The sequence below is a fragment of the Ictalurus furcatus genome, chromosome 7 (genome assembly GCF_023375685.1).
Source record: "Ictalurus furcatus strain D&B chromosome 7, Billie_1.0, whole genome shotgun sequence".
Taxonomy (NCBI): domain Eukaryota; kingdom Metazoa; phylum Chordata; class Actinopteri; order Siluriformes; family Ictaluridae; genus Ictalurus; species Ictalurus furcatus.
Window position 1 is genome coordinate 29401879 of NC_071261.1, and position 18308 is coordinate 29420186.

The window sequence follows — 18308 nt, forward strand, 5'->3', positions numbered from 1 at the left end:
TGAATCACTTATACATAAAGTCAGTTTCTTCTCTTTTTTTTATCTATAGGGGCTACTCACTTTTACATGTTCATTTGCATCTTTCCCTGTATACTTCTCAATTATACAAAGTACACTATACTGTATGGAGCTATCTGAAGAGAAGAAGTGTCAGCACTACGGCTAACCTGTTCTACAAAGCTGGCAATATCTCTCTTCTGCCTTGGTGAGTGTATTTTTATCCATTGCCAGCGCTTTTCTAGTGAAACGATACAGAACTCTGTGGTGTCCTCTACCTACAAGTTGACTTTCCCTTGTTAGCATTGGCAGCCTTATAAGCGATCCCCAAACTGCTCCCTACTTATCTCGACAAAGTCTAGTGAACTTCATGGGATGAATTCCACTATTAAAAGCGGCGTTCCCCTTTAAATAACAAGCTAGTGGATGTGACGTCATCTCTGAAGCGGAAAGAAAAATGTCCGGTGTCAGGAGACACGGTGGCATTTCACATGGCTGAGTTCGATTTACTCTCGCTGATGTCCTGCTCTCCCGCTGTGTGTGGAATGGAGAGAAATTGTGCACCTAACCTGATTTAAATGGAGACTGAAGATTAACCAGTCATGCTAGGGAAAGTGGGTGGGTTTTCTTTATTTTGAACTGTATACAGGATATGATTCAGGATATGAACAATTCACAAGCTCAGCAGGCATTCGTAAAAGTATTTGGTGATTCAAGCTATATGAAGTATACCCAAGTTCCATGTGCATTATTAAAACTATTTTGAACGCACTGAGGAGTTATGAATTTGTAAATGATTGGTATTTTTTGTGCTTATTCGATATGTTTGGAATTGTTGACTCTCTTTGATATGTTGGGATTTACTGTACTGGTGGAATCGGGTTCCCTGCGACCCTGAAGGATAAGCGGTCTAGAAAATGGATGGATGGATGCACTTTTTCCTCTGACTATTCAACATCCTCCATTGTCTGTCTGGCCAGCGCACCACTAGCTATGTGCCACTAGCATGGCTGAGTGGCTTTCTATCATAAGCCTGCTAAGTTAGCTGGATTCTCTTAATTCACGTTTCCTGAAGGTGAGCCTGAAGGGTGTTCTTTGTTCATAGCAGATGGTGGCTATTTGAAACTCACATCAACTGTTCATCTGCTACAGAGGAAAGACATGTGGGACTCTGTGGTTTTATAAACCCCAAACCTGCCATGGTTCCTTATCGTTCAGAACCAAGGACAACCTGGCGAGAAGGTTCCAGAGAAAGATGGCTGTATGACAGCCAAATGTGGCATCATATGGTCACTTATTGTGTGTTCTCACACACACAAGTAGTATCCAAGTGTTTCTTACCTCACCAGGTGCCCCCTGGTGTTCATAGAACCACAGTTACAACTAGTGCTAGTGAGTTACTCAAATTTAGATCTAATGACTTAACCATTGAAGATGTAGTAGTCAGTTTCTTGCATTTAGTTGTAGTAAGTTAGTTTTAGATCTACTGATGAAGTGCATTGCTCACTTTCAGCTCTAGATTATCTCCATCTGGTGCCCTCTTCCACAGCGCACAGTTCACTGACAAGACTCGTGTAACGCTCCCCTCTCTTAAATGTAGAGATGAAACAGGGGAAGCAGGAACATCTGGAGAGCAGACCTCAGCAGGTTAAGGTAAACAGCATCTCCTTTTATGGAAGAATACAGAGGTACAGCATGGAAGGCTTTCAAAGCTCCACGGGGGCCACAACATCTTGCTTCAATTTGCTGAGGAATCCATCCACCTCTCCTGGACCTTACAGGAACCCTGGTACAATAAAACACACACATATCCACACACACACACTACTGCAAAATACGGTGCTTAGCTTACATATACAAACATGCATACACACACATTATGCCATTTTAAGAAGCAAATGTTTGAGGAAAGATAAATGAGCATGAGAACTGCTTGGTAAGTAAAGCATTCACTCCTCTCTCATATGAATTTGTAACACATCTGGCCAGTGGCAGCTGGCATCATCCATCAAAACACCTCTCGCCCAGACGGACCGTGGCCGCAAAGGAAACACTGCTTTATCAAGCTCACATATTGGGAATAATGTTTGTTTTTGGGGGGGGGTCTGAGGACAGAAGTGAGGATTGGAGACAGAACCAGAAGGGGAAAAATGAGCGAGAGAAATGGATAAGCATTACCATGTTATACCATGCGTAAACTGCTAAATGAATAAAGTTTGGGCTTCTAGATAAGCTTCTCTACATGCTGATCAAATATAGACTGCTGAGGAACGCTACACAGTTGAATATTAAGTGGTTTGGGTGACATTTCTCACAATGCAAACTGCATGTACAGTGAAATGACTTGTAAATCAGAGAAGTAAATAATTCAGGTACAGATGAGAGCAAATGTTTGCATCCTGAATGCTTTATATATATATATATATATATATATATATACTGTAAGATTGCAAAGAAATCAACATTTTATACTATTTGGTGCTCAGAATTGTGTTTTTCACATAAGGGAACCTCAAATTTGAACAAAAGTTATAGTATATACAATGGTTCCTATTAGTGATGTAATTAAATATGCGTACATTATCGTTGTTTGTACAGTATTTTCAGAAATACTGTAGTACTAACTTAATTTGTTAGAAAATACAAGACAGGGAGAAACCAAAATAATAACTGTGCTAGCAGTATTTCAGTGATGTGGCTGAGGTTGAGGAACTGTCAGAGCCAGAATAAACACAACATGCTGAGATGCTCACAATTCTACATCTGTTGTTTTTTTTACCCCAGTGTGTTCTAGTGTTTCAGGTTTAGGCCACACCCACTTCATGAATCCAAACACAGGTACAGATATTTAGAGCAGTGGTTTTCAAAGTGGGGGCCGCCAGGGGGCACCTGGGGGGGCCTCGACAATTTGGTGTGAAAAATAAATAAATACATGATTCTCACTCTCGGACAACCACACACACACACACACACACACACACACACACACACACACACACACACAATCAATTCCTAATGTAATGTAATGTAAAGACGAAAGAGGTCATTATTAATAATAATAATAATAAAAAAGGGGGATATATTCAGAAGTCTGTATTTTTAATGTGTTTTATAGACATCTTGCAAAAGGGGGGCCTCGGTCAAATGTTAATGCCATTTGGGGGGCCTTGCCCTGGAAAAGTTTGGGAACCCCTGATTTAGAGCACTAAACATATTAGCATTAACTCCAGAAACTTGTGAGAATAAAAGCAGTTTGAGTGACAGCGCTGCAATCCATGATGTACCTGTCACATTTCAGATGAAGTATGATTCCTTGGAAAAGGACTACGCCTGTCCTTAAAGGGTTCGGCTGGTGTGTGCTTGCTGTGCTTGCTAGAGCGCTGAACCCTGGGGATAATCTCACCGGAAATGGAGACCATTTTCGGTCCTGTACTGGCTGGCATTTCTAGAATTGCTCGCAGGTATTGCGGCGGGGAGTCCGGAATGTTCTTGTAAGGCAGCAATGCGGTATATTGTGCTGTTAAATCCATGCCCTACAGGCTCTGGAGGCTGAGATTGCTTTCATTGCTCCCTGCTTCCAGCCAATATAAGGAGGTAATAGAGGATGGAAGAGAGGCTTGCGTTTCATAGCTGCGGTCAGTGGACACTCGCGCACATAAAGTAATAGGGCTCAATTTCCAAAAGCAATGCAAGAGCAGCTAGGAAAGCTGTTAACGGTAAGATGTGGCTTTTTCGTGTTGGACAAACTTGATTTAGAGATATTGAATATAGTTTGGTTGCTTTGATGTAATTCATCTATTATGGCAGGAGGTTCCAACTCGTTCTGATCCTGTTCCTGCAAAACTAGAGATTAAACGCCTCAAGGACTCCCATCAACATCAATCTCCCTTTTTCTAATGGCTAATTCTTTTATTTTTACCTGTTAGTGAGAAATCTGGCTGTGCACAGTCTCACATCTGAGTCTCATGCCATCTTCTCTCTCCATGTCATCTGGGATTGTATTTACTCTTAAAGTAGACCAGTGATGAAAATCCACTTTCACAACACGTGTGGTGGATGTTCGGATGTGGATTATTTGATAATAATGAAGAGCTACTTGGCTAGGCAATACCGTTATATCACCTCACTGCTGAATTCTCAAATGGCAGAAGGCCAGGTGTATTTCAAATCACAGGTTATATTAAGTAATAACTTGCAGTAATAATAGAAACATAGTAATAACTTACACAGGGACCTATATTTTGGACACTCATAATCTTAATTTATTAATAAACAAGGTTGTAAAAGCATGTTATTTAACAAAGTAAAAAATGTGCAATCGAAATGTGTTCCATAATATTACATGTAACTATAAATGGATAAAAAGTGTGATGTGTCATACTTTAATTAAAAAAACAAAACAAACGTAATCGTTGGAAAATTGGTGTGGTGTAAGAGGAATAAAACACTTTGATGTGGTAACAGTAATGACTCTTCACCCACATTAGGCCCGGACCCCATCTTTGATTACAGTTACAATCAAAATGATTCAATCCCCAGCGCAAATCAGGTTTATTGTCAAAATTTACAGACTTTCAGCTGTTTGCAATGAACAAATCAAACAAAAGCAATTGAAATAGTGGTTCAAGTGGTTTCCCCAAATTCAACTGAAAATGCGACTTATAATGATTTCTCCAGTTCCAAAATTATTCAACCCTTCATGGCGAGCATCTTTAGTACTTAGTAGAGCGCCCTTTTGCTGGTATGATCTGCTGCAAACGAGATGCAGAGCTTCTGTTAGCATTCCTGAGGAATCTTATCCCATTCCTCATGAGCAGTGGCCTCCAGTTCAGTAATATTCTTGGGTTTGCGTGCTGCAACCGCCTTCTTCAAATCCCACCAGAGATTTTCTATGGGGTTCAAGTCAGGTGACTGTGATGGCCCTGTAGAATCTTCCTGGACTTCTGCAACTAAGCCTTGGTGGAATTTGAGGCATGCTTGGGATTATTGCCTGTTGGAAGGTCCGATCTTGCCCAAGCTTCCGCTTCCACACAAACAGCATGATGTTGTCTCCTAGGATTTCCTGATACTTCAATGGAAGTATTGGAAGTACCACCCAATTTTAGGTGAGCAAAAGTATAGGAATAGATAAGTCTTGAAGTAAATGAAAGTAAATAACACTTGATATTTGGTCGCATATCCGTTGCTTGTAATGACTGCATCAAGCCTGTGACTCACTGACAAAATCAAACTGTTGGTTTTTCTTTTGTGTTGCTTTTCCAGGCGTTTACTGCAGCCTATTTCAGTTATTGATTGTTTCGAGAGGTTTCTCCCTTCAGTCTCCTCTTCAGGAGGTGAAATGCTGTTCAACTGGGTTAAGGTCTGGTGATTGACTTGGCCAGTCTAAAACCTTCCACTTTTTCCCCCTGATAAAGTCCTTTGTTGAGTTGGCAGTGTGTTTTGGATCGTTGTATTGCTGCATGATAAAGCTCCTCCTGATTAATCTGGACGCAGTTCTCTCTGAATTAGCAGAAAAATGTTCCTGTAAACTTCTGAATTCATTCTACTGCATGAATCTATGCATCCTGTTCCTGAAACAGCTATGCAATCCCAAGCCATGACACTACCTCCACCATGTTTCACAGATGAGCTTGTATGTTTTGCATCATGATCAGATCCTTTCTTTCTCCACACTTTGGCCTTTCCATCTCTTTGGTAGAAGGTAATCTATTATTAATCTTTTGAACTTTTGTAGCTCATGTCAGTTTTCTTTACAGATTCCAATCTGGCGTTCCAATTTTTACTGATTCTGTTCTGCCCTTGACATTCTCTTCGAACAGTGGATTATGAAATCTTCACCCCTGCCCTGTGGAGGTTGTTGGTAATGACACTGACTGTTGTTGTTGGTTTTTCTTCACAGTTCTCACAATGTTTCTGTCATTAGCTGCTGTTGTTTTCTTTTGCCAATCCATTTGGTGTCTGTTGCTCAGTACACCAGTGGTTTCTTTTTTTCAAGACATTCCAAATTGTTATATTGGCTAGGCCCAATGCTTGTGGAATGCCTTTGATTGATTTCCCCTCTTTTCTCAGCTTCAAAATGGCTTGCTTTTCTCCCATAGACAGCTCTTTGATCTTCATGTTGGTTTATCCTTTTTAGCAAAAGATGCAATCTTCACAGGTGAAACTGAAGGCTAAGAATAGATGTTCAGTGCTATTTATTGTTTAAACTATGAATCTAACCGGTGTCATGTCACGGCAAACTAGTGACTCCATTTCCCAGAATGCACCACAAACTACAAACATGGCAGACGACTACAACTCCGAATGGAACACAGACACGTCACCTTCTCCAAAGGATGAATCACACACATCTTTCCCAATCACAGTGACAATCACCACTTAAGAGACTCATTCACAAGGTTTCACGAAGTAATACGTTCAGCTGCCAAAGTCTCTGTATATTACAAAGCTGTTCCATTGTTCTGTCTATTCTGGTTTTGATTACCTGCTCTAGCCTGTTTTTCTGATCACCTAACCACTGCCTGTCTTTGTTTATGTCTTTTGCCTTGCCCTCTGGATATTATAATCTTCATTAAAGCTCTTAACTGCAATTGCAGCCGTCTCTCATTATGTGACAACAGGACACACCTGTGTAAAAAGAAACACCTGCCAGTCACATGTTCTAATATTTTTGCTCACCTACAAATTAGGTGGTCTGATATAAAATGTGCTATGTTCTGTCATTTAACACATCTACATATAAATACCAGAAAGTAAAACCTGAAATTCTAAACTCTCTTCTCATATTCATCTTTTGATCTCAAAATCAAATGTCTTCAGTCTACAGCAAAAACAAATGAATTGACCTTGCCATGAGGTCTTATTGATGGCATGATGAGACAGACACACAAACACCCACCCACCCACCCACCCACACACACACACACACACACACACACACAAGTCTTTAATGCTTTACTGGGTTCATTCCGTGATTCCTCCTAATATCAAACACGGTAAACAGAAAAGTTTAAACCCTTTCATTTAAACCAGAAAAAACACCAAACTTATGGTTTTGTAAAATGTCCTTTTATGTAATTTATACTCTGATTAATAATGTACTCTGATTGATAAGGAATCTCGCCTTCCACACGCTGCAGGTTTCCAGTGCCAGAGGATGCAAAGCAGCCCCAGAGCATCACTGAGCCACCACCATGCTTGACTGTGGACAGTGTTCTTTCGTCATTCTTCTTCCTCCAGACATACCTCTGATCCATCATGACAAAAAGTTCCAGTTTTGTTTCGTCACTCCACAGAACAGAATCCCAAAACTTCTGTGGATTATTTATATGATTTTGAGCTGACATTACTTGTGCTTTTGGGTCAGTAGTGGTGAACGTCTTGGAGTTCTGGCATGGAAACCTTTTGCGTTTCATACACGCCTTACTGCGCTCACTGAAACCTCAGTGCCTGTTATCACCGAGTCTTGCTGCAGGTCTTTTGCAGTCACTCGAGGGTTTTTCACAACCTGCCTTCTCACAAATCTGGTTGCAGCCTTTGATAGCTTCCTTTTTCTGCCCCGCCCAGGTATTTCATACATTTTCTACCCCTAGCCAGTTCAGGTCTTTCATGTGTTCCAGCTCAAACACACCTGCTGCAACTAATGAAGCCCTTGATTAGCCCTTAATTAGAATTTGGGGAAACCACTTTGTTGTGTTGAACTACTTCAATTGCTTTTGTTTGAGTTGTTCATTGCAAACAGCTAAACGTGTGTATATTTTGAAAATAAACCTGATTTGCAATGGGGGTTGAATAATTTTGATTGTAACTGTATTTTCCAATAACAGCATGTCTCCGAGTGTTTATTCCACACTCAGCTAATTCCACTTTAAAGTGACAGACTGTGAGATTAGGCACATGGATTGTGTACTCACCCAACATAAATGTAGATAACGTTATATAATTTGTAACTAAGATACATTCATGTTTATTACTTCATTTCCATCGCTCATTGAGTATATTGGCTGATGTGATGTCAGATCTAGCAATAATCTATGTGTTGGGGAGTAGGTGCAGTAAATCTTGTTAAATGTACACTACAAGTTTCAGGCACTGCATTTTTAAAAGTTCCTATCTGAGGACCCCCTGCAGTACTTTCCCTAATCCACAGGGGTCCAATGGGACAAAAGCAGCATGGTTCATATACAATGCAGTTAAGTGCAGCAAGTCGAATAACTGCAAGATCATGACACAGTAGGATATACCTATGTCATGTCATTACCTCCTTTTTGTTCTGCAGCATTCTTTGTCAGATTCAATGACTCCAACCTATTGAAATCTTACTGGATTTAGACACTCATTCAGCTGATAATGAGCTCCTTTTGCCACAGTCATTTCCTGGTACTGTGTCACATTATATCAGTGTTTGTACTCATCCTAGCTGCTGTAATGAACACGAATGCCCTGTGATCACATTGCTCATTTGTATGGACCACCTACACACAATGATGTGCTGTCCTTTATTTTGTTTTCCCACAGAGATTAAAGCTTCCGATTTATTATTTTATTTGAATAAAAGCTAGAATGTGTCCGACACTTAGAACCTGTTGGCCTGTCATAATAAAACCTCTGCTCTTGTTACGTGAGACCGTCTTGTAGGAGTTTGTTATTTCATTCTTATTGGGATTCACTCACAAACTCGACACCATGTGGTAATTGTTGTGTAGTTTATCATGTTTAGGTGTGTCATCACCTGATTTGCTCAATGTGATGTTGTGTGCACGGTACAATGTCTTATCCTGTCTTTTCAGTATGCTTTTATCTCATTTTGTCATTGAAGTTGTTTATCTCTAGGATGTTCCTATTGATTTAACTTGACAATTTTGTGATGTAAACATTTTTACCCCACGAATGATAAGTTGTTGGAAAGGATAGTGAGACTTCAGAGGAAAGCATGGGGTGAGGTAAATGTCCTCAAGGCCAACTATATGGAAAAAAAAAGAAGTAGTTATGTATTCAATTCAATTCAATTTTATTTATATGGCTCTTTTAACATTAGACAAAGCCACTTTACAGAAATCTTGGTGTGGATTTAGATCCCCAATTAGCTAAGCTAGAGGGAATGTCAAACCCTGGTTGAAGAGGATGTTCTGCACATGAAGTGCCTCGTTGTGATGCAAATATTATTTTAAGAATTCTTCAAAACTCATTAAGGAACACCTGGTATAAATGGGAAGAGCAGAGGTAAGTCTTTCAAAATTAAAAACAAAACAAAAAAACATCTACATAACTTTTTATATTTGGCATCCAGATTAGATTATTTGCTCTCAGCAAATGTCTTGATTATTTTGGATTTTTGTGGAAGCAAATGCAACAGCACCACCACTGGTATGAAGATGCAAGCGTAGGGCTGATTTCTTTCTAGGCCAGATTGTAGATTCATGCACCCTATCAGTGACAGTCATGTCAGGTGATTACACAGACTGACATGGACCCCTGATATCATTCCATAACATGTCAGTAGCAGTGATGGAGAAATACTTTTGTGGGTGTAATGAATGTGAATGAGGTGGATTATTTACTCTATTCTCCTTTTTTCCTTAAAATGCTTTTGAAGGAGAAACTAAAATGCACACTGTCCAATCAGAGTACAAAATAAAAGGACATTTAACAAAACCATATGTTTGGTGTTTTTTGGTTTAAATGAAAGGTTACAACTTTTCTGTTTACCGTGTTTGATATTTGGAGGAATCACGGCATGAACCCAGTAAAGCATTAGAGACTTAAAAAAATTAGAAATTAGAAATGCAGCTGTGTGTGTGTGTGTGTGTGTGTGTGTCTGTGTTTGTGTGTCTGTGTCTCATCATGCCCTCAGTAAGACCTCATGGCAAGGTCAGTTCATTTGTTTTTGGTGTAGACCGAAGACATTTGGGTTTTAGATCAAAAGATGAATATGAGAAGAGAGTTTAGAATTTCAGGTTTTATTGCAATTGCAGTTAAGAGCTTTAATGAAGATTATAATATCCAGAGGGCAAGGCAAAATACATAAACAAAGACAGGCAGTGGTCAGGTGAACAGGCAAACAGACTAGTGCAGGTAATCAAAACCAGAATAGACAAAACAATGGAACAGCTTTGTAATATACAGAGACTTTGGCAACTGGACGTATTACTTCGTGAAGACCTTGTGAATGAGTCTCTTAAGTAGTGTGGTGATTGTCACTGTGATTGGGAAAGGTGTGTGTGATTAATCCTCAGGAGAAGGTGACGTGTCTGTGTTCCATTGGGAGTTGTAGTCGTCGGCCATGTTTGCATTCTGGGAAATAGAGTCACTAGTTTGCGTGACATGACACCTGTTAGATTCATAGTTTAAACAATAAATAGCTCTGAACAACTACTCTTGGTTTTAGTCTTCAGTTTCACCTGTGAAGACTGCATTTGTTGCTAAAAAAGGATAAACCAACATGAAGATCAAAGAGCTGTCTATGGGAGAAATGCAAGCCATTTTGAAGCTGAGAAAAGAGGGGAAATCAATCAAAGGCATTCCACAAGCATTGGGCCTAGCCAATATAACAATTTGGAATGTCTTGAAAAAAAGAAACCACTGGTGTACTGAACAACAGACACTGAATGGATTGGCAAAAGAAAACAACAATGATGATGACAGAAACATTGTGAGAGCTGTGAAGAAAAACCAATAACAACAGTCAGTGTCATTACCAACAACCTCCACAGGGCAGGGGTGAAGATATCATAATCCACTGTTCGAAGAAGATGTCAAGGGCAGAATATAGAGGCCATACCACAAGATGCTGACATGAGCTACAAAAGTTCAAAAGATTAACAATAGATTACCTTCTACCAAAGAGATGGAAAGGCCAAAGTGTGGAGAAAGAAAGGATCTGATCATGATCCAAAACATACAAGCTCATCTGTGAAACATGGTGGAGGTAGTGTCATGGCTTGGGATTGCATAGCTGTTTCAGGAACAGGATGCATAGATTCATGCAGTAGAATGAATTCAGAAGTTTACAGGAACATTTTTCTGCTAATTCAGGGAGAAATGCGTCCAGATTAATCAGGAGGAACTTTATCATGCAGCAATACAACGATCCAAAACACACTGCCAACTCAACAAAGGACTTTATCAGGGGGAAAAAGTGGAAGGTTTTAGACTGGCCAAGTCAATCACCAGACCTTAACCCAGTTGAACAGCATTTCACCTCCTGAAGAGGAGACTGAAGGGAGAAACCTCTCGAAACAATCAATAACTGAAATAGGCTGCAGTAAAAGCCTGGAAAAGCAACACAAAAGGAAAAACCAACAGTTTGATTTTGTCAATGAGTCACAGGCTTGATGCAGTCATTACAAGCAACGGATATGCGACCAAATATCAAGTGTTATTTACTTTGATTTCCTTCAAGACTTATCTGTTCCTATACTTTTGCTCACCTAAAATTGTGTGGTCTGATACAAAAAGTTCTATGTTTTATGTTGTTTAACACATCTAGATGTAAATACCAGGAAATGAAAGCTGAAATCCTAAACTCTCATCTCATATCCATCTTTTGATCTCAAAATCTTTTGGTGTATAGCACAAACAAATGAAAAGCTGTTCCAATAGTTTCAGAGGAGACTGCAATGTATTGCTCAGTTATTGAGACATATCAGATTACAGCCCCTCCCATCTCATATCACGCCCAGCCGTCACTGTATCTAATTGTTTGTAAGGGTAGTGACTGAGTCATAAAGCTAGACGTGTGCACTGTATTAATGTATACCGTATATGATGGATGGATTACTTTCTCCATTCTTTGATGAGAGAGAGGTCAGTCTGGGGCTGCTGTTATTATTGGCAAGGATGGCATGACTCTGCGGGATCCAGTTGGAGGAGCAGGTGGTTGATCTGCTCATTTGGGAGACAGAGCTCTCCATCAGCAGAAACTGGCCCTTTTTCACTCACCATGTCCTCCAGCACACACTGTTCGTCGTGCTTAGTTGCCATGGGGAATGTTTCCCCAAAAAAGTGCTGCTGTTCAAACATGACAACAGCACTCCAGCAAAAAAGAGCACAGCAGGTATAACTGTATCCCATCTGTCCAAAAGTCGCAATGGTACTAAAGTGCCACAGCTTTTAGGAAGTGCTATCTACAGCATGGTGATGTATTTGGATTAAAATATCCAGGATGTTAAGGTGATGGGAGTAGATTTGTCTTTGCAGGGTGCTAACTGTCACTCCTTCAGCAGCAGGAGCTTTGATAAATATCAGAACAAAAAATTTATCTAATCTGTTTTATGTATGACAGAAGGCAAAAAAAAAAAAAAAAAAAAAAGAGAGAGAGAGACAGAACCTGTTTTCTTATAGGTGGTCCAAGAGCACATTCCAGTGGCTGCTTAAACCGCAGACTATTTCCTGTTATGATAGTGATTGCACAATGTTCAAAACAGCAATCACTTTCTCTCATGTAATAAAAATCAAGCTTCAAGTTAAGTTTAAGTTCACTGTCGAATCCGACACTTCACAATTGATATTTACTTAGGGAAAATATCTTAAATACAAATACATATTTATTATTAAAGTTATTCATGTAATGTAACATAATAAGGTATAACGTATGAAATGTTAATGCAGCATTACGTATATTGCTTAAGTAAATAACACATTTACTGATATTAAAGAAATTCAGTTTGCAGTACCGTATTATACTTAGTGACACACTGACACTTAAAAGAGTGAAAAATAAAGTCAACTACACTGCAGTTGTAATATCCTATATGTGTGTATATATATATATATATATATATATATATATATATATATATATATATATATAATATGTGTAATAGAATAATCAACAATAAATACGACTACTCAAACAACTTGTCATTTCTATTAGATTTATAATGTGTATTAACAAACATGACTAAACAATAATAAACATTGTTATACAGTGTTAGGCATCTTCCTAAACAATTATAAGAATGTGTATAATGCAGATTGAGTGCATTATAGCTTGTTATGAACGTGTTCATAGTTACTTTATTATATACTGTACTGTATATATGGCCTTCACAGAACATTTTCACTCACTTCAAGCTTGAAATTGACTTGTATTGGAATTTTTTTTTTTTAAACAAATGGCTGAAATATGCACATCTACATGCCAATAGAAGACAAATTGAAGATAGTCAAGATTTAACTGTGTAAACATATCTAGAAATAGGTTCAATAATCTTACATTTGTTTTTGTCATCGCAGTCATCTGCTTTGAATTGTCTTCTATCAGCAGATTTGAAAATATGAAATATGAAACATATTGCACCAATAAATATAAGACAAATGAAAGCTTTAAATGAGTAAAAGAGAAAAAAAAAGTCTAGAAAGGTATTTTTTATATATAAATATTTATCTCCTGTTCAATAGATTTCCACTGTCTAAGTTATAATCTTTTGCAGTACTGTTTTTTTTTTATTTATTTATTTATCGCAGATGCATGTGGATGTTTTTTCTATGCATCATTGTCTAAGAGGATGTTTTACTGTTATTAGAGTCTTGGGGTTTATTTCAGAATATGGATTTATTCTGAAAGGGAAAAGTCTTTATCTTAAGTTTTAAAGAGATTCTGCGCCACAGTTAACGTACCACTTTGTTACTCAGAAATTCGCAACTGTGTCTCTAATGAATGAGGTGTTCTTTGGCGTTCGACTGTAGTGCATGGAAGGAAAGCCTCCTTGAGATGGCACTAATTAGACCCTTAGGGAGTAGGAGAAGGTACAGCCGGAAATGACTGCTCACCACTGGGCAACTTTCTGAAGAATAGGGGAGTGTTTCTTCCATGCCTGATCCTGTTATTACTGTCACATTACCTGTGATCTACAAGAAAGAGTGTGTGAGAGCTTGTGTTAACGACTTGGGCGTTTAAATCTTATAGTGCATTTTAGACCGGTCTGATTTCAACACTTGGAACAAAAACCGGAGAATTGCAAGATCTCTTTTCTCACAGGATATATAACAGATCTTTACCAACATGACAATTCAGACAGGATATACTGTACCGTATATTACCAGGGATTATTTCTACTGCTCAGTTTATAGACGGTGTAATCTTCCCAGGCACAGGAACGCTCAGTCGATGAAAATGACTGACACGGCGGATTTGGATGGGAATAAAATCTGCTAAAAAATGTATAACCAATCCAGTCTGAATAGGGCTGTAGATTAGAACAAAATGAATGTACTATTTAGGCCTATTGGGCTTGGATTAGTTTTACATGGGGAGCTCATTAAGTAATGCAATTATTTCCAGAGTATCTTGTAATGCAGGTCAAAATGAAAGTTCATTATTAAAAATAAAATATTTACAGATTTCCTACTGTTTTTAATTGGCCTTGGTGTGATTTCCGTCAACATCGTTATTGTTCATTATTGGTATTATTCATAAAGGACACAAATGATGTACTTCAACAGTATAAACAATATGAAATATGTCAATATTTTATGTCTAATATTGAGCTTGAATATTGACCTGCATAAAAAAAGCACTGCATGGCTGTTTGACTGAGAATGGACTTAATTAATGCTGTACATTTTCCCATCATTATTGTTTGCCACCAAATAATTAAGAATAAATACTGAATGACCATTTGACCACATGATTAAAAACAAAATGGTGGTCTCTCACTTTTGCACAGGACTGTATGCCCAGAGACTGTAACCTATCCCAACAGTGTTTCTGCCGTATACTGAGACTGAATGAGTGCATGACCACAGACAGTTGTTCCACATGAGTGCTCAGATCCAATGTGGTATCTCTTCCAACTGCTTAATGAGGATTGTGTTTCCTGACAGGAAATTGTAGTGTCAACAAAACACGGGTACCTTTTTTTTATTTGGATGACATGGTCTACTGTGGCAACAATTGTTACACGAACAATTTCTGTATTTATCGAACCAGAAAGCAAAATTTCATCATGTCATTATTTTCACTGGTGGGGCACGGTGGATTAGTGGTTAGCACGTTTGCTTGTACCTCTGGGGTTGGAGGCTCGAATCCCGTCTCCACCCTGTGTGCGCAGAGCTTGAATGTTCTCCTCGTGCTTTGGGGGTTTCCTCCGGGTACTCCGGTTTTCTTCCCCAGGCCAAACATGTGCATTGCAGGCCGATTGGCCCTTCAGAATTGTCAGTAGTGTGCGATTGTGCCTTGTGATGGTTTGGTAGGTTGTCCACCACCTTCTGTCCTGAGATCCCTGGGATAGGCTCTGAGTAGGATGGATGGATTGTTTTCACTGACCATGACTCTTTGAAATGAAAAGACATCTGCCAAGCCTTGTTCCTGGAATGATAACTTTAATAACTTTTTTACCTTCTCCTGGAATTAAAATGCACCTATTACGCTTTTTAAACGTGCCGAATTTTGTTTTAGAGGGCTCATACAATAGGTTTACATGCATCCAAGGTCAAAAACACTTTAATTTTCTCATAATCTCCATTGCAGCATCACCTCTTTTTCTCAGTGTCACGAACGACTCGCTCAAGGATCCGTTCACTGTAAAGTCCTCCTTTCAGAGCGCTTACCCTGCTCTGATTGGTCAGATGTCCCAGTCTGTTGTGATTGATCTACCGCTTACAGCGCGTGTCGGAAAGGAAACGCCCATTACCATATCTGAATTTCAGCTCAGGAATAACGTCGTCAGATTTACCTTATCAATTTGAGCCCGAGTCCGATAGCGATACATCGGAAGATAAACCCGAACCACCATCGCAAGCACGACCAGAACAGGACATTTCTCAGTGGTATGTTTGTATGTAGTTGGACAATCACATGAGCTAGCCAGTTAGCAGAAGCTAACAGCTAACAGACTAACAGCCGTGCATCGGCTGTACACGTAGACAACACAAAACTACGCATTTGGAACACTCGGTGGAAAATATATAGACAAATAATTAATCATACTTACAGTTTGTGATCCAGAGGCACAAGATGGTCCAAATAAAGTGGGTACGACCCCATCTTTAATGAGTAATCGTTTCGCAAATCCCGCGGTGACTTCAGCTAGACTTCGAGAACCATATCCTGTCTGAATTATCACGCGAACACAAACAAAGGTCGGATGTTGAACTGCTGTGGTATCACTTTAAAATGAATTCTAACCACTGATGCTTTACATCCTCATCCTTTTGGGAGTCCATGCAAAGTGGTTTTGCTTTTGCAGCACAGAAAACAATGCCTTCTAGACATGAAGCTAACTCTTTCAGGACGCAACTACTGTAGCGTAGCGTTTGAGGGCGGGTCAAAGTACACGTTGTTCACGAGCAGCCGATGAAGACCGGAGGCGGGGTTTTTGTTCCAGACCTATGTAGGTTAGTACAGGAAGTAAAGTCTGGAATCACTAACGATTCGTTTCAGCTGTTCAGAATCGGTTCATTCTTTTGAGAGTCAATAACTCAATTTGTCGTGCACTTCGATTTTTAAAACTTTGCAGACTTTTTTACATTCACAAACAGCTCTATAACACACTACATGAAAGGTAATATCTGAAAAAGAAAAATAGGTGCACTTTAATAGAGTGTAAGATTACAGTGCTCTATGCATTCTCATCTCTGGCAAAAATTTATGTTAATAATTGGTTAATGTTAATGTGGAACAAAACCTTGAGTGTTATGGCAAATTTTGACAAGTTTGGCTTAATAATAAATGTTATTAAAGTTGCTTTACAATTATCCACAGGTCATGAAAGTTATTTTAAAAAAAAATTATTATAAGTACATTATTTGTAATCATGTTTTACGAGACTTACCAGACTTGTATTTGATTTACTACATTTAAGCATTGGACACATGGTGGCTTTAATAAAGCAAACACAATCAACTAGATTAAATTGAGAACACTGACTTGATTAAATGTGTGAATCTGGGGTTAGATATAGAATAGTATGTGGGATATAGAGTAGTATGTGGAGGCTAATGTTGTGATGTGTTGTAAAAAAAAAAAAAGAGAGAGAGAGAGAGAGAGAGAGAGAGAGAGAAATAAAAAGTCTGTATATTGCTTTAATATGGTTTTGTTCCAGATGTTTCTGCTGCCTCCACAATCAGCTTTCAGTATAATATGATTCAACACCAGCAGAGAGAGCCAATTCCCCAAAAATCAGTTCTCCAGCTCCTTATAGCACGCCCACTCTTGCATTCCAGCGCTCCTGCGTGTGTGTGTGTGTGTGTGCGCGTGTGTGTGTGTGTGTGTGTGTGTGTGTGTTGGCTTAGTCACTCCTGCATCCTGTTAATCATAAGAGAGTCAGTCAGTAAAAACCAGTGCAAAGGTTTAACACTGCATATTATTTATACGAATAGCTGGATGGTACATTGAACTCGCTTCAGCTCTTATTAAAAGCTTTACTTCCTGTCATAAACAGGCTTAGCTGAGTCCAGACTAAATCTAACCCACACACACTTGAAATGCCGACAGTAAACAATCTGTACTTTTGTTATTTTAATCTTTTTATGTAGCTAATCAAAATACGCAGCCTTTTCTTCTCAGGGCTGCAGTAAAGCGAGTTTCATATTCAGACATTCGGGGATTTTCAGGCAGACTGTTGTAACACTACACGTTTTGAATGTGACTCAAAAGGAGGGTCAACTACACCCATTTATATCAAGCCAGAAAACTCCTAACTTGGAATGAGTAGAACATTTTCTCCAAATATACTCCAACAAACTGTTTACATAGCAGTGAAACCTTAGGGACTGTCACTAAAGTGTGGGAAAAAAAGAAAAGTGTGAAAAGTTTGACATTACCCTGATGCAAAGCTGAGCTAACTTATTTTCCAGCTTCCTAATTACGTGACTAACCTGATCAATAATAATCGTTTTACTTATTGTGTTACTTTCTTTAAAAGAGCTTGTCTATGAGGTAACTCTGGGAATGATGGTCTACCTCTTTCTTCAGCTTTTGCAGCTGGTAGCTGGTCAGATTACATTGGGATTATCAACAGGCTACCAACCACTGGATATCAGGAGCATCTTGCTGTAATGTAAGCCACTCCAATCAGATGCTGTTACCACAGACAAACTGATTAGCTGAATTTTGCAGATGAACAGAATTAGGACGTTTAATTAAAATAGTAGCACCAGAATAATAACAAGTGCCTTCTACAATACCTACTAATTGGGCATATGTACATAGTCAATGGCTGCATAAGAGAATAAAAGTCCTTTAGAAATTGTGACAAGAACGTTAAAGCAGGCAGTGTTGGATTGGTGGATTGGTGGTTAAGGCTCTGGGTTACTGATCAGAAGGTCGGGGGTTCAAGCCCCAGCACTGCCAAGCTGTCACTTTTGGG